The 14,318-nt window shown below is 33.4% G+C and overlaps 1 long non-coding RNA gene across 1 annotated transcript; it reads left to right on the top strand.

Moving 5' to 3' along the window:
• The first annotated feature begins 10,376 nt into the window (after positions 1–10,376).
• LOC148623113 (uncharacterized) lies at positions 10,377–12,360 on the top strand. Its single transcript, XR_015920903.1, has 4 exons — positions 10,377–10,464; positions 10,780–10,927; positions 11,587–11,692; positions 12,207–12,360. It is a non-coding gene; the product is annotated as an uncharacterized LOC148623113 (long non-coding RNA).
• Positions 12,361–14,318: the final 1,958 nt, after the last annotated feature.

Here is a 14,318-nt window from a genome sequence, read left to right as displayed (position 1 = left end):
TTGTATAATATTGATTCGTTGTGACATGCATCATTAATTTGATCCTATATCCTACATAATAACACCTAGATGAACTGTACATGTCCAGTACTACCATACATCATGTACCAAGTTACAACCCTAGATTAATCTTACGAGGAGGAATGACCCGGCCAGCGAAAGCTACATTTTACGGCCGAGTGGTCTAGAGCGCTGGACTTTGTGCAGGCGGTGGTGTCACAGATGTCACAGCGGTACGGCTTCGAGTCCCGCGGAAGGAACGACCAAAAATTTGCTTCGCTTCGCAAAATTGACAGTTCTAACATCGTTTAGAATTTTCCGACCCACACAACAAATTCTTTATTGACACAAACTCACACTGCAATATTATGGTCCAATGGCAATGATAATACAAAATGGCATCAACGTAAGTTGGTTTGTAACTAGCAATGTAAATGCCCCTGAAAAAAAATCTAATTTAGATGACTCATTTATTTTGGCATTCTGATTTTGAATGCATTGGTCAACAGTCCTTACTGTTAGTTGCTTTATATAATGTTTCATGTCATTAGCATTTTGACTGAAAAGAGGAAACCCAGTTTTTTGTAAAATTATCTTAAATTTTGTTACCCATGGATCTGAAATATTTTTATTTATATATACATGTATATGTCTTTGACCAAAGAACCAACTAGACTCAATATGTGTTCTAAATATTAAACACAAGAAATTAGAATATTACCTGTAAGGGTATTTGCTCTAATTCATCTCGACAAGCATCATTTGATGTTTTGCAGTGCACACCCAAAATTTCTTTAATGAATTTGAGATGTAATTTCTCAAAAGTTTCTGAATCTTTAAAGTTTGAGAATATACCCCATATTTCAATACAATAAGTAAAAATAGGTGAAATTAATGTATCAAATAGTTTTTCGAGTAATTTACAGGGGTTATTTAACCCAATTGTCTTCTTTATTTTGAAATACGCCTTTCTAGCTTTTTCCATTGAAGTGTTTATGGCTACATTGAAATTGCCATTATGTTTCATAACAATACCCAAATAGCAATAATGTGACACTGTTTCAAGGTTGAAATTATCATATTTGAAATGGTTTGAAAAAGTTTTACCATTTGTGTTGAACACTATAACTTCAAATTTCTCAACATTAACATGTAGTTTCCATGTTGTACAATAATCAAATAAAGTGTTAAGGCAATTTTGTAGTCCTTCCTTAATCTCAGAAATCAAAACAATGTCATTAGCAAATAGAAATGTGACCTATATAAACTGGATTGTAGACATCCGCATATAGATGTCGGGTGAAGTCATCAATAACAAAAATTAAAAAGGATGGGACTCAGTGCATCACCTTGCTTTACTCCTCTTTCAGACGGAAATGGTATGCTTCATCCGTTATGGAATTTTAATCTACATTTTGTGTCTGTATACATAGAAAATATAATGTTATAAATATAGGAATATTTTGTTTTAAGAGTTTATAAATTAAGCCAACACGCCAAACAGTATCAAATGCTGTTCATAGTTCAATAAAAGCAGCAAATACTTTTAGTTTCTTTGATTTATAATGATCTACGACAGATTTCATAGTAAATATTTGGTCAGAAGTTCAAGACTTGTCTTTAAAACCTATTTGATTTTTACTAATTAAATCATTGACATTCATAAACTTTAACAGTCTTTGGTAAATAACTTTATTAAGAAGTTTACCCAAATTAGAACTGATAGATATTCCTCTATAATTATTTGGGTCATATTTATTACCCTTTTTGTGTAATAAAACAATAAAATTCTCATTCCAGGCTCAAGGAAATCTTCCAATGGAGAAAATTGTATTAAAAATTTTAGAGGTTTTAAAACTGCTATACCTCCGTTCCTTAACATTTCATTTGCAATAAGATCAGCTGAAGTGTTCTTTCCATTGCGTAAAGAGCGAATGGCTTTAGTTATCTCATCTATAGTGATTTCCTGGGAAAAAATCACAGTTTGGATTAACGTTGTTTTTTTTATTATGAGTATTATTAAAATCATTAACAATATTGCATTGTTTATTATCATTTCCATTGCAGTTTTATATAAGTTTTATGTACTTTCATTTAATTCTATGTTCAAAGCCATACCACAATTTTGATTAAAATAACCCCATATTTCTGAACCATATAAAACAACTGGTCATACAGTATGATTTAATATGAACTACTCCTGGGATTTCTGATATGAGCGTAAGCATTCCTTGGTTTGAAAAAAGCTCTCATTATTTTATTCAGAGTTTGTTTCTTGGCAACATTACCTGACGAGTTAAAAGTAATACCTAAGTATGTCTAATTACATACTGTTGTACATTTCAGTTTCTCATTTAAATATTTCGCATCAAGGTTTTTTAATTTACCACCATTTCTAAATACAATAACTTTGGATCACGCAGAACTGACTTTAACATGATAAAATGCCACTATATAAAGACTATATTAAGGCTAATAGAAGAATGACTTAATATATAAAAATAGATGATGCGGTATGATTGCCCATGAGGCAGTCATCCACCAAATACCAAGCAACAAACAATTAAACTTCTACAGGTCACTCTACGGTATTCAATGATGGGCAAAACACATGGTAAGTAAGTAAGTAAATTAGAATAACTAATTCTCATTGAGCCCTCTAAAACACAAATAAAAATTAAACAACAATACAACATAAATACAATAGTAAAGGTTCTATACATTCACTTGAATAGACAGTTTTCTAAATCCATTACTCATTGAAATTTTGCGACATTGTAAAAAAAGTGTTGAAAACAATATTTCTTAAATAAATCTAAAGATTTAGAACATTATCTGGCTGTCGGTAGTTCATTCCAAATTTTAACAACCGAGGAATGGAAAGGTCTTTTATAAAAATTGTATTAGGTAGAAATATGCCATTGCTTGATGAAGACCTTAAGGTTGACATTGAACATGCAATAATAGTCTGGCAATAATCCATTCACAATTTTATACATTAATATAGATTTACTCGATCAAGAAATGAAAACCATTTAAGTGAAGAAAACATGAAGCAAGATGAAATAGACTAATAACGGTTTAATATAATTCTAGCGACTTTTTTTGCAGCTTTATAAATCTGTTAGAGCTCAAACAGTACTCCTACAATGTAAGCGATTAGAATTCCGTTCCTCCATACCCCATTGTAAGCGGTTGGAATTCCGTTCCTCCATTCCTCAACCTCTTACCTCCAAGCGCCATATTGCAAACCGCTCTTTCCGACGTTCTTTAAAATCGGTGGAATTAAAGCTAAATATTTACCATTAAAACATTTTATACAGTTTCTTTACTATAACACGGAAGAAGGTGACTATAACACAAAGAAAAAGAAGTGACCTACAAGATAAGAAAATCCAGCAATTCTGGAAATCCTTTGTAAAAGCAGTTTACCAATTTACAAAAAAAGTAGCCAACTTGAAGTTGGAAATTACCGACCAGTGAGCATTTTGGCAGTTGTTTCTAAAATTCTTGAAAAATTAAGCTGTTTATACCCAACTGCACAATTATTTAGTCAAAAATAATTTACTCTATTATTTACAACCCGGGTTTCGGTCAAAATATTCCACAGATACTTCTCTAATTCATCCAATAGATCATATTAAAGACAAAAGAGCAAAAGGTCTCTATACGGTCGACCATAGCATACTTTGTAAAAAAAAACTTAAATTTATGGGCATTGATTATATGAAATGGTTTGATTCTTATTTAAGCGACAGAAAGCAAAACGTTGGTATAAATATTATCGAGTCCATTTTTCTTGATGTAAAATGTGGTGTTCCACAAGGTAGTATATTGGGACCTCTTTTGTTTTTATGTTTATGTCATGAAAACAAGTATTAGCTCTAATACTCTAATAGCTCATATTTGCATGTATACTTGTTTATATATCTTGCAATCAATTTGTGGACCTGGTGACCTTTTTATTACATGTATACAACTACTGGAAGCCCGTTGCTGCCAAAATCATTATCTTTATATGTTATTTAAATTACCCAATGGATAATACAGTTGAAGATTATAGGGCAGCGATTGGTACTTTCAATTGTCGAATGAGGAAACTTACTGGTTACCATAACTATATGAACACATACTCCGATATATTTCTAAACAACTTACGTTTTTCGTGTATAGTTGCATCACTTATACTTCTTCAATCGTTAAATCCGAATGTGAATGCACTGTTTGTACTTCTCATTCTCTACTCAATTCTTTTAATAGGAAATATGGAAAGTAACCCTGGCCCATTAAATGATGCAACCTCGACACAAAATCCCAGAACAAAGTGCGAATACTTCTTTTCACTATGTAATCTAAACATTCGCATCATAAGAAATAAAACAGAATTCCTAGATAACTTTGCTGATAAATTTGATATTTTGATTGTAACTGAAACACACTTAAATGAACACATCCAAGACCATGATATTCTAATTGATACTTTCAAGAATAACCCATTTCGCAAAGATAGGTCTTACGCAGGAGGTGGTATCCTAATATATTCGAAACAAAATATAGGTATTTCGAGAAAAATCGAACTTGAAAATCCAATTGATAAAATAATCTGGCCAGAAGTTCATGCGCATGGTCAATCCTTTCTGTTATGTACAACCTATAGGCCACCAGGTAGTGACAATGATCACTGGTTGCGTCTCCAATACTCAATAGAGTTGGGCCTCGAATTAAATGAGAACATCGTGCTAGCTGCTGATTTCATTTCAAACCTATTTTGTAACTCAAATAATAAGCTTCTAGATATCATGAACCCCTACAACCTAATTAATGTTTGTTTGTTTGTTTGTTAGGGTTTAACGTCCGAGCAGCTATATTCAGACGATGAACATGAAATGAAAAAAAAAAAGGATGGGTCACAAGGATAATAGGGTCGACAAATTTTGATTGCCACTGGAAAAAGGGGGGATGGGTAACGTCGGGCAATTTAGCCTCCTGTGGCGGAGCACAAAGGTTCCTACTCCTATCGAATACCACAGCAGGGTTCTTTAACGTGCGAGGAACGTGGCATCTTTCCCAACACGGTGCACCACTATGGTTTGCGGTCAGGTTTTCCGTATTATAGCCTGACAACCCCAGCATGTAACACGCCAGGGATACCCCATTCCACCACCTGGGGCACACATTCCAGTTGCTCTGTGGGCAGAGCGCCTAGCCCCCGGCTAGGTTTCTGAGCACTATTTAGTCGCCTTTTACGACAAGCTTAGCGCTGCTGCAGGCCTATTCTTTTAACACCCGGACCTGCACGGGGCCCTTATTAATGTGATTAATGTGATTAATAAACCCACCGGGTAGCAAATGATAGTAGAACATTACTAGATCCAATAATTATTAGCGATTCGCTTTGCTCGAAGTATACGGATGTTTTAAGTATGCCTAGATAGATTAGTGATCACGGCGCGGCGATTACGTTTATTGAATGTTCAAAATCAGTATCAAATACTTTTGAACGTGAAGTGTGGATGTATGATCAAACTGATCGTGTTAATTTTGCTAATGAACTTTGTAAAGTAGACTGGGAAAATAAATTGAATGAGCTTAACGATGTAGATGAAATGTGCCATGAATTTGAAAGCACACTTATCACAATAGCAAGAAAAAACATACCGACTAAAATGATAACCATACGTGCACATGACAGACTGTGGTTTAATAATGATATTAGGCGAGAAATTCGTATTCTTGACAGAATTAGGAGAAAAGCTCTCCGGACAAAACTGGATATAGATATTCTCAAGTATAAAAAAAAACAAAGAAATAAAGTAAACACTATGAAAAAAGTTGCCAAAGAAAACTTTGAGAAAAATATTGACAATTATATAACGGAAAATTTAACGAATTCAAAAATGTACTGGAAAATAATGAAAATGCTTATTAAATCCAACAAAGGTACGAATGCTATGCCCCATCTCATTAATACCCTGAATAAAGACATAGTTGATGTAATTTATGATGATAACGAAAAATGTAATCTGCTGAATGAATATTTTTCAACAGTCTCCTCCTTTGATGACGGAAACTCCCCTCTGCCTGAATTCGACCTAAAAACGAATAATACGTTAAACCACTTCGTAATATCAGAAAGTGAAATTATAGATATAATTAAAATACAAAATCCAAATAAGGCTACAGGACCAGACAAGATAAGTCATCGTCTGCTTAAAATATCTCCTGAGGTAATAGCAAAGCCCCTTGCTTTAATATTGAATAAGTCAATTGAAAGTCACAGATATCCAACTGCTTGGTAGGTGGGTCATGTTATAGCTATATTTAAAAAAAGGAATACTGCATTACCTTCGAATTATCGTCCTATTTCGCTTATAAGCTGTTTGGAAAAGGTAATGGAAAGAGTGGTGTACAAGCATGTATATAATCACCTAATTGATAATAGTTTACTTTATCCTTACCAATCGGGGTTCTTACCTAAACATTCAACAGTGCATCAACTAATTGAACTATATAATAGTGTTTTGAATTCTCTTGAAAATAAAGAAATTAGCTGCTTCGTATTTTGTGATTTCTCAAAAGCATTTGATAGAGTTTGGCATAAAGGCTTGATACATAAACTCAAATCGTACGGAATTAACGGAAATCTCATAGGCTGGTTTAAGGATTATCTTACTGATAGAGAACAGAAGTGCTTAAAAACAGTTGCTCATATCTTCTACCAATCCAAGCAGGTGTGCCGCAAGAGTCAGTCCTGGGTCAACGACTCCAATCCTTCATCCGCCTTTTTGCTGATGATACATCTTTGGGTTACTCTAGTAATAGTACTGCAAATATCAAAACAGTAATAGGAAAGGATCTGGAGGAACTTGTAGACTGGTCAAATAAGTGGTTAATGAACTTTAACCCAGATAAAACCGAAATAATGATTTTCTCAAACGTGAAAACACCAGATGACCTATCCTTTTCCCTAAATGATAATATTATACCGATAACACACAGTCACAGACATCTTGGAATAACTTTTTCACTAGATGGTAAATGGAACAACCAAATAGATTCTATTGTTAAAAGTGTTAATATGCATTTAAACATTTTAGGAAAGATAAAATATAAGCTAAATAGGGATACTCTTTCCAAACTCTGTACAGTATACATCCGCCCGCTTTTTGAATATGGTTGTGAAGTTTGGAATAACTGTGGAATACTAAATGCATACAGACTTGAAAAACTACAACTTTAGGCTGCTAGAATTGTTACAGGGTTACCGATATTTACAAAAACATAATTTTTGTACTCTGAAACAGGCTGGGGGCCACTCTCTGAAAGAAGAAAGCGAAGAAAACTACATTTATTTTACAACATTGTCAATAATAAAGAATCCAACTATCTCAATAACCTTGTAACCTCCCCCCCCCCACCCCCGATGTTCAAAGTTTAACTTCGTATCCCTTGAGAAACGGCAAGGATTTAATACAGCCATTCTGTAGGCTGTCATTAACATCTGAATCTTTCATTCCTTCTGTTATTGAGGCATGGAACAAACTCGACCCATCCGTTCGCGATCTAGGCTCTCTTTCAAAATTCGAGGCAGCACTAAAAGATAAATCCACAAAAATAACTACACCTTCATATTATTCTTACGCCCCACGAAAATTTAACATAATACTCTCGCAACTCCGTAGTTCGGCTTCGTTTCTAATTGGAGATCTTGCTAAAATTAACATAGTGTCTAACCCAGCGTGTAATTGTGGTGCTAAAAATGAGGATGTAAATCATTTTTTCGTTGTCTGTCCTTTCTACAATGATACCCAAAACGACCTTATTCATAAAGTGAATTGGCTACCCATAGAAATAGAAAGTAATATTCTCTTAAGTGGGCATCAAGATCTTACAAACGAAATGAATGTAGCAATTGTAGAAGAAGTTTTAACATTTATCAAGAAATCGAAACGTTTCCTCGTTGTTTAAAATACTTCGAGGCGTCGGGTCCACACACAAACTATATGTATTTGCTAATCTTTTGTTGTTATCTTATTTACCCAATTGATATTAGTTGTTTTCTTCTTTTTTTTTTCTTGTGCATGTCATTACTGTATATCCTTGTAGTATGCTCTGTGTAATATTGTAAGAAATATATTTCATGGGAGAAGACTTCATAAGTTTGACTAATTGTGTCCTATCCCGTTTGTTCTAGTTGAGCAAATAAAATTGTTATAAACTAAACATGAGTTGGCAAATACTCCTTTAATTTGTTTAAAAGAGAAATTTTTGAGGAAGTAATCTTACAAATTGTGTTTACTTGCTCATTCCAGTCTAACTTTTCATCAATTTCTATACCAAGCAATTGTTTGGGAATGAACAATACATAAATCAAGCTGTAAAAAGCCCCAAAAACAAATGAAGTGATATTCAGAAGTGTTGAAAAGACGAAAATCGACATAATCTATATAGAAACAAACCAAAACGAATAGCATGGAACCAGGGACTTTACATAACGGCAACCACTGGACTACAGGTCCTGGCTTGGTACATCTTTTTCGTAAACCAACATTTTTTGGCACAAGTCGCAAATGACATTTCTACACTGTCGCTTCTTGTCATTTCTTGTTGCTTATTACCGAGACCACCCGAACTGTAAAAGGTCTAAAATGTGTAACCCGTACCCGTACCAAACTTTCCCTGTACCCAAATATTACTTTGCCAATTACTTCATTATTACTTTATATTTCAAGCTGAATGTTGGTACACATTTACAAAATGACATAATGGTTAGACTAGAATTAATTTTTTTTAAATTTTTGTCCAAAAAAATTGATGTTATTCGATTTTCTGTTTTCAAAAGATCTAAAATGTGTAGCCCGAAATTCCCGTACCTAAAATTAAAGTCCGATATCTTTTGTTATCTGTACTAATTTATTGCACATTTGACATTAAAACGTCATAATATTATCCAAATTTTCATTGATCATGAATTAAAATAACATCAGAGTCTGTTTAGGAGATTTTGTTTTTCATTCTGGATAAGATCGTATCCATTCTTTGCTGGTACGGGGATTGACCCTGGGTACGGTGCGGAATTCAAACTCAATCACTTCTTTTTTAAAACAAGATCAAATCTTTCAAAACTTTATCCAAAGTCTTAAGGTGAAGTTTTAACCTCTTAATAATTTTAGAAAAACGTAAGATTCGGAGAGAAAAGTGAGAAATAGTCAGGTACGGTAACTTCTGGTTACACATCTTGATTTGATCAGAAAGAAAGAATATCGTTTGACTAGATCCTTCAATCTCAGTTTCCGCCATATAGATGACGTATTATCTTTAAACAATTCTAATTTCGGGGATTTGATACATCGCATCTACCCAAAAGAACTTGAGATAAAGGATACTACAGACACTGTGAAGTCAGCCTCATATCTTGACCTACACTTAGAAATCGATGCTAAAGGAAAACTATTGACCAAACTTTACGACAAACGTGATGACATTTCATTCAAAATTGTCAACTTTCCTTTCATCTGTGGCAACATCCCTTCGGCTCCTGCGTATGGAGTGTTCATAACACAATTCATACGTTATGCCAGAGCTTGCCGTAATTACGCAGACTTTTTGTATCCCGCTAGAATTCTAACAAACAGGCTTCTGGAACAGGTTTATGTTGCTACAAGATTGAAGTCATCACTACAGAAGTTTTATGGTGGTCATCATGAACTCGTGGATCGTTATGATGTATCCATCAGCATCATGAAAACTGATTTATTCAACGGGTCATAGTTTGCCTTTCCTCGTTTGTCTACCCCGGACTTGACTTTTTATGAGCAACTCGGCGGGTTTTTCTAGAAAAGCAGAGGACGCTTACCCTACCGGTGCACCTGGTCCATGCTCCCAGTTTTTAGTGGAGTCCGAGTTGCTCATTTACTTTTGTTACTTTGTATGTATGATTTTAGTTACTTTATGTTCTTTGTTGTATGTGTCTGTTTTCCATGTCTGGTCTTTGTCCCTGGATTATATTCTTTTGATGACCGCTATAACCTTGGTTCCCTTGATTACTCTTAGACCTCTTGACTTCAGAAAACCGATTAAACAAGAAATATCAGAAAAATATACATCATTTTTTTTATTAGAAAAGAATTGAAACGGACTTTTCCACATCTCATGCAATTTTCAGTTCTTAAAATACCGTAAGAATGAATATCTTAGCAAAACAATATTTGGGTACGGTGAAAAGATGGTACGGGTACGGGTAGGGGTTACACAATTGAGACCCTACCAACATCGAGATCCAGATGACAAATAGGATCAGCCCACGGAAACAGGAGTTCGGGATTTTCGAACTTTTACATGACTTTTGAACTAAAATCAGACTTCCGAACGGTATTTTGTGAAAAACCATGCTGTCACATTGGGGGTGGGTCGTCTGAATTTGAGTTTCGTGTACTCACATATGGACATATATTCCACCAAAAAGTAAGTGACACATTAAGGTGAATACAAATGAACCTGAAAATCGTAGTTTGAGATAATTCCAAACCTTCTACAAAAGACACGAAACAAATTAAAATTTTCTCCATTGTGTTTTTTTTTTACCAGCAGCTTGCTTATGAACTTCGCATATTTGTCGCTAGTAATTTGTTATATTTGAATTTTTTTTCATTTTAAGCGTTACAATATGTTTTTATTACAATTTTTGGCGATAATGTTTTGTTTTTATATTTTTAAAGTCAACATTTGGATTGTCAAAACAAACGAACATTAATGATATGCATTCATTATTGTTTACAGTGCCGCCATGATGAAAATACAAATATTTTATTTAGCTCGAACACAGTTACAATAATTATGATAAATAACTTAAGTGTTTTTCATATACCATGTATTTGTTAATTATAATTTGATGAGAACTTTTTTCACAGCACTATGAGGAACAGAGGTAATTTCTGCGTAGGACTATTTTTGCGTACGTTCCAAATGCTCATTGGTTGAGTTGGTGGTCTGTAACCTGTATACATGTTCCACACTTCATACAAACATTTTTATAAAGACATGAAGAGTTGTTGTTGAGTCAATGACTGTTGATTTTCATTTAAAGGAATCAGTCTATGATACAAACTTGTTGAACATGATGACTTGTACAGTTACTTGATTATAGGGTAACACAAAAAAAAAAAAACCTTTCAAGAATCTGTTATTTGTGTATACAGTACCCCATATTTCATTTTTGAGAACATTTTATACATAACTTGGGATAAACTACATGAATTATATGATTTAGAAATTAATCTAAACATTAACATATACATTTGTATGACCTTATATAAGACACGATTTTCAATTTTTTAAGAAGTTTATCGTGCTATATTTTTTTACTTTTTTAATAGATCCATAAATATAAGCTGTTGACTTACATTGTATATCTGTAACTAAGGATAAGGAACTAGATTTATCAGTCATCAGATTTCTTTTGCACAGTATGTTGTCATGAACATGTACAATTATACCATAGTCATGACAGTATGATAAAAGTCTATCCATGTTGATTTTCAGTATCTCTTTCCATATTAAAAGGAAATATGTTTTGATATTTTCCAGAAAATTTTGGATGCAGCCGTCATGTTCACCTACCAATGATACAAGTTACCAGACAAGTCATACATAACAGGAGGCTCTGTTCAAATGAAGTATGATAATAGATTGTGTAGGTATTTGAGGTTCTGTATACAATATTTTTATGCCTTGTTTTTTGGAGAACAAAAATTAATATTGATTTGGGATGTTCCAAAGGTAGGAACCACCTCTTTTGTTGGGAATTGTTGGAAGTAATGTGGAAAATTTTTGCAAAAATGAGGAAATTAATAGCTTGGACCCCCACTTTCAAAGTCTTTTGATTATTCACTATAAACTCTCATTAGTCAGTTTATTTTAGAATTTTATTTGTATTATTTCTACATGTGTAATGTAGATAGATCCTATATGTGTTTATTGCTTAAAATGTAGCACTACTGTTCCTATGACACTTGAATTAAATTTGTAACATAGACATAATATTTTAACATAATGGGATGTTTTGTTTGAAGAAAAAAAAACATCCAATGAGCCATATAATGTAGGGTTAACTTAAATAGAGGTCTACTTCAATACAGGAATCATGAATCACAGTAACTTTGAATATGAGCATTATGTATATTTATTACTGATTTTTATACTTCCAGGTCATCCATGGCATATATATGACTGAAAAGAATTCATACATGTAGAATTTAGATGATCTTCAATGCTGTTCAATCTCTGCTTGCACTGTAATGAAGCTAATATGAAACTGCAGTTTGAAAATAAAGATTTTTCAAAATCATATTTCTTATACAAATGTACAAGGTTTAAATATGTTGTGCTTCAAGAGTAAAAGTCACTTTCATACATGTATACAATAAAAGCCATCAACCTAGAATCCCTTACAATGCAAGCTGTCACTCTATCAACTGACCTAAAAAATTACTTCATTGTTTTCTGTAGATTAGGTTGATTATGGTCTTTTGTAAATAGTTTTACTTTATTTGTTTTTGGGCCTTTTTATAGATTGCTTAATGGTATGTGGTTTGCCCATTATTGATAACCATGTGGTGATTTCAATTGTAGAAGCTTAATCGTTACTTGCTTGTTTTTTTTTAATGACTATCTCATTGGCAAACATAAATGGTACATGTATTTAAGTTTTCTACTCATGACTAGTGAGTGCTAAATCTTTCACTGCTTCTCAAACAAATAATTTTGTGAAAAACTATTTGGCTAAGCAACTGTTGATTCTGTGAGGAAGCACTATGAAACCGCCTCAAAATGTCATAATAGTAGAGTAGTATAAAGCAGGATCATTTCATACAGTAAAAAATTCTTGTCCTGATATGCAAGAAATAATTGCAATATGCATTGAAACCACAACCAATCAATGAAAAAAAAAAAAAAGTTCCATGGGTAAATAGAATAAAATATAAACATTCACAGACATTACAAATTTTGAAAAAGAAGGATTTATTGTTGAATTTTGAGCTAATCATAATCATGCCATGTACTTGTATTTATAATTTACATTGAATTGATCTGAATTCATGGTTTCCTTGCATAAACTCTACAAGACTGGTAAATTGTGATTTTTTTTGTTCACTAGTTAAGAGAGATGTTGAGGATAATCATACCATAAGCTCATGATGCACCTGTTTAATAGGACATCTTATCGAATGATAATTATTAGTCAACTGTGCTGGTAATACCTGTTCATTGATCAGAGGGGGTTGGCACCCCTCCTTTTTACCAGAAAATTAGTCATTTTCATCTGTAAAATTGACAAAACATGGAAAATAATGTCTTAGCATCACCATCACATTGGCTTGCACCCCTCCTTTTCAAAGTGTCTGGAGCTGTCCCTGTTCACTAACCTGTAAATAGCTTTCATCATATTTTGCTTTAACCGTTTAGCATGAAACAAGTTGCCTGTTTTGAAACTATTTTAATATTCTCCATAAAAGCAATAAAGAAATATATATATATAAAAAGCAATACAATGTTTATGTAGCAAACCATGTTGTACTCCAGCAATGCTAGAGGTTGTCTGGCAAGCTATTGTCTAACTTGATGCCATCCTGGGGTATAGAGGAACGGAATTCCAACCGCTTACGTTGTAAGAGTAGCAGAAATGGATCTAGGATTTTAGATAGGGGCGCACAGTAAAAATTCTGCCGAGCTGAGCGAGGTGACTCAAATTTTGAGGTTAAATTTTGGAAATATTAAAGAGTGGATGCAATGTAGATATCTTTTGTGGTAAAATTAGCGAGAAATTTAAAGTTTCAACTTGAAACCGCCTAAATCTACCCCTGACAACCCATGCTTTGCAAATTGTCTTGCACGCCCGCCACTCCCCCACCTGAATACGCCTCCGTAACCATGTTGATTTTTATGAGTGGGGGTCGGGGCTAGGATTACATTTGAAATAGAAAGGCAGGACAATGATATATGATTTTATGTATATACAAAGATGCAATAGGCGAAAAAAAGGTTGTGGTTTGAATATTACATAAAAAGATCCAGGACACAAAATTTGACTATAATAGCCCCTTTTTTGCTCATTTGCTTTTGTTAATTTTTATATTTGATTTTAACAAAATTTCATGTTCTTTGTACGTCTGTTTTCCATGTCTGGTCTTTGTCCCTGGATAGCATTCTTCTTATTACCGTTATAATTGTAGTTCCCTTGATTACTCTTTGAAGCAAAAGCAGTTGAGATGTTAAAGAATTCTTCCAATAAAAAATTCAAGTCTTCAATTTCAAAACTT

Source organism: Perna viridis, chromosome 3 (genome assembly GCF_037379345.1).
Source record: "Perna viridis isolate PV_CMFRI_1.1 ecotype Kerala chromosome 3, ASM3737934v1, whole genome shotgun sequence".
Taxonomy (NCBI): Eukaryota; Metazoa; Mollusca; class Bivalvia; order Mytilida; family Mytilidae; genus Perna; species Perna viridis.
This window is presented reverse-complemented; position numbering and strand designations above follow the sequence as displayed.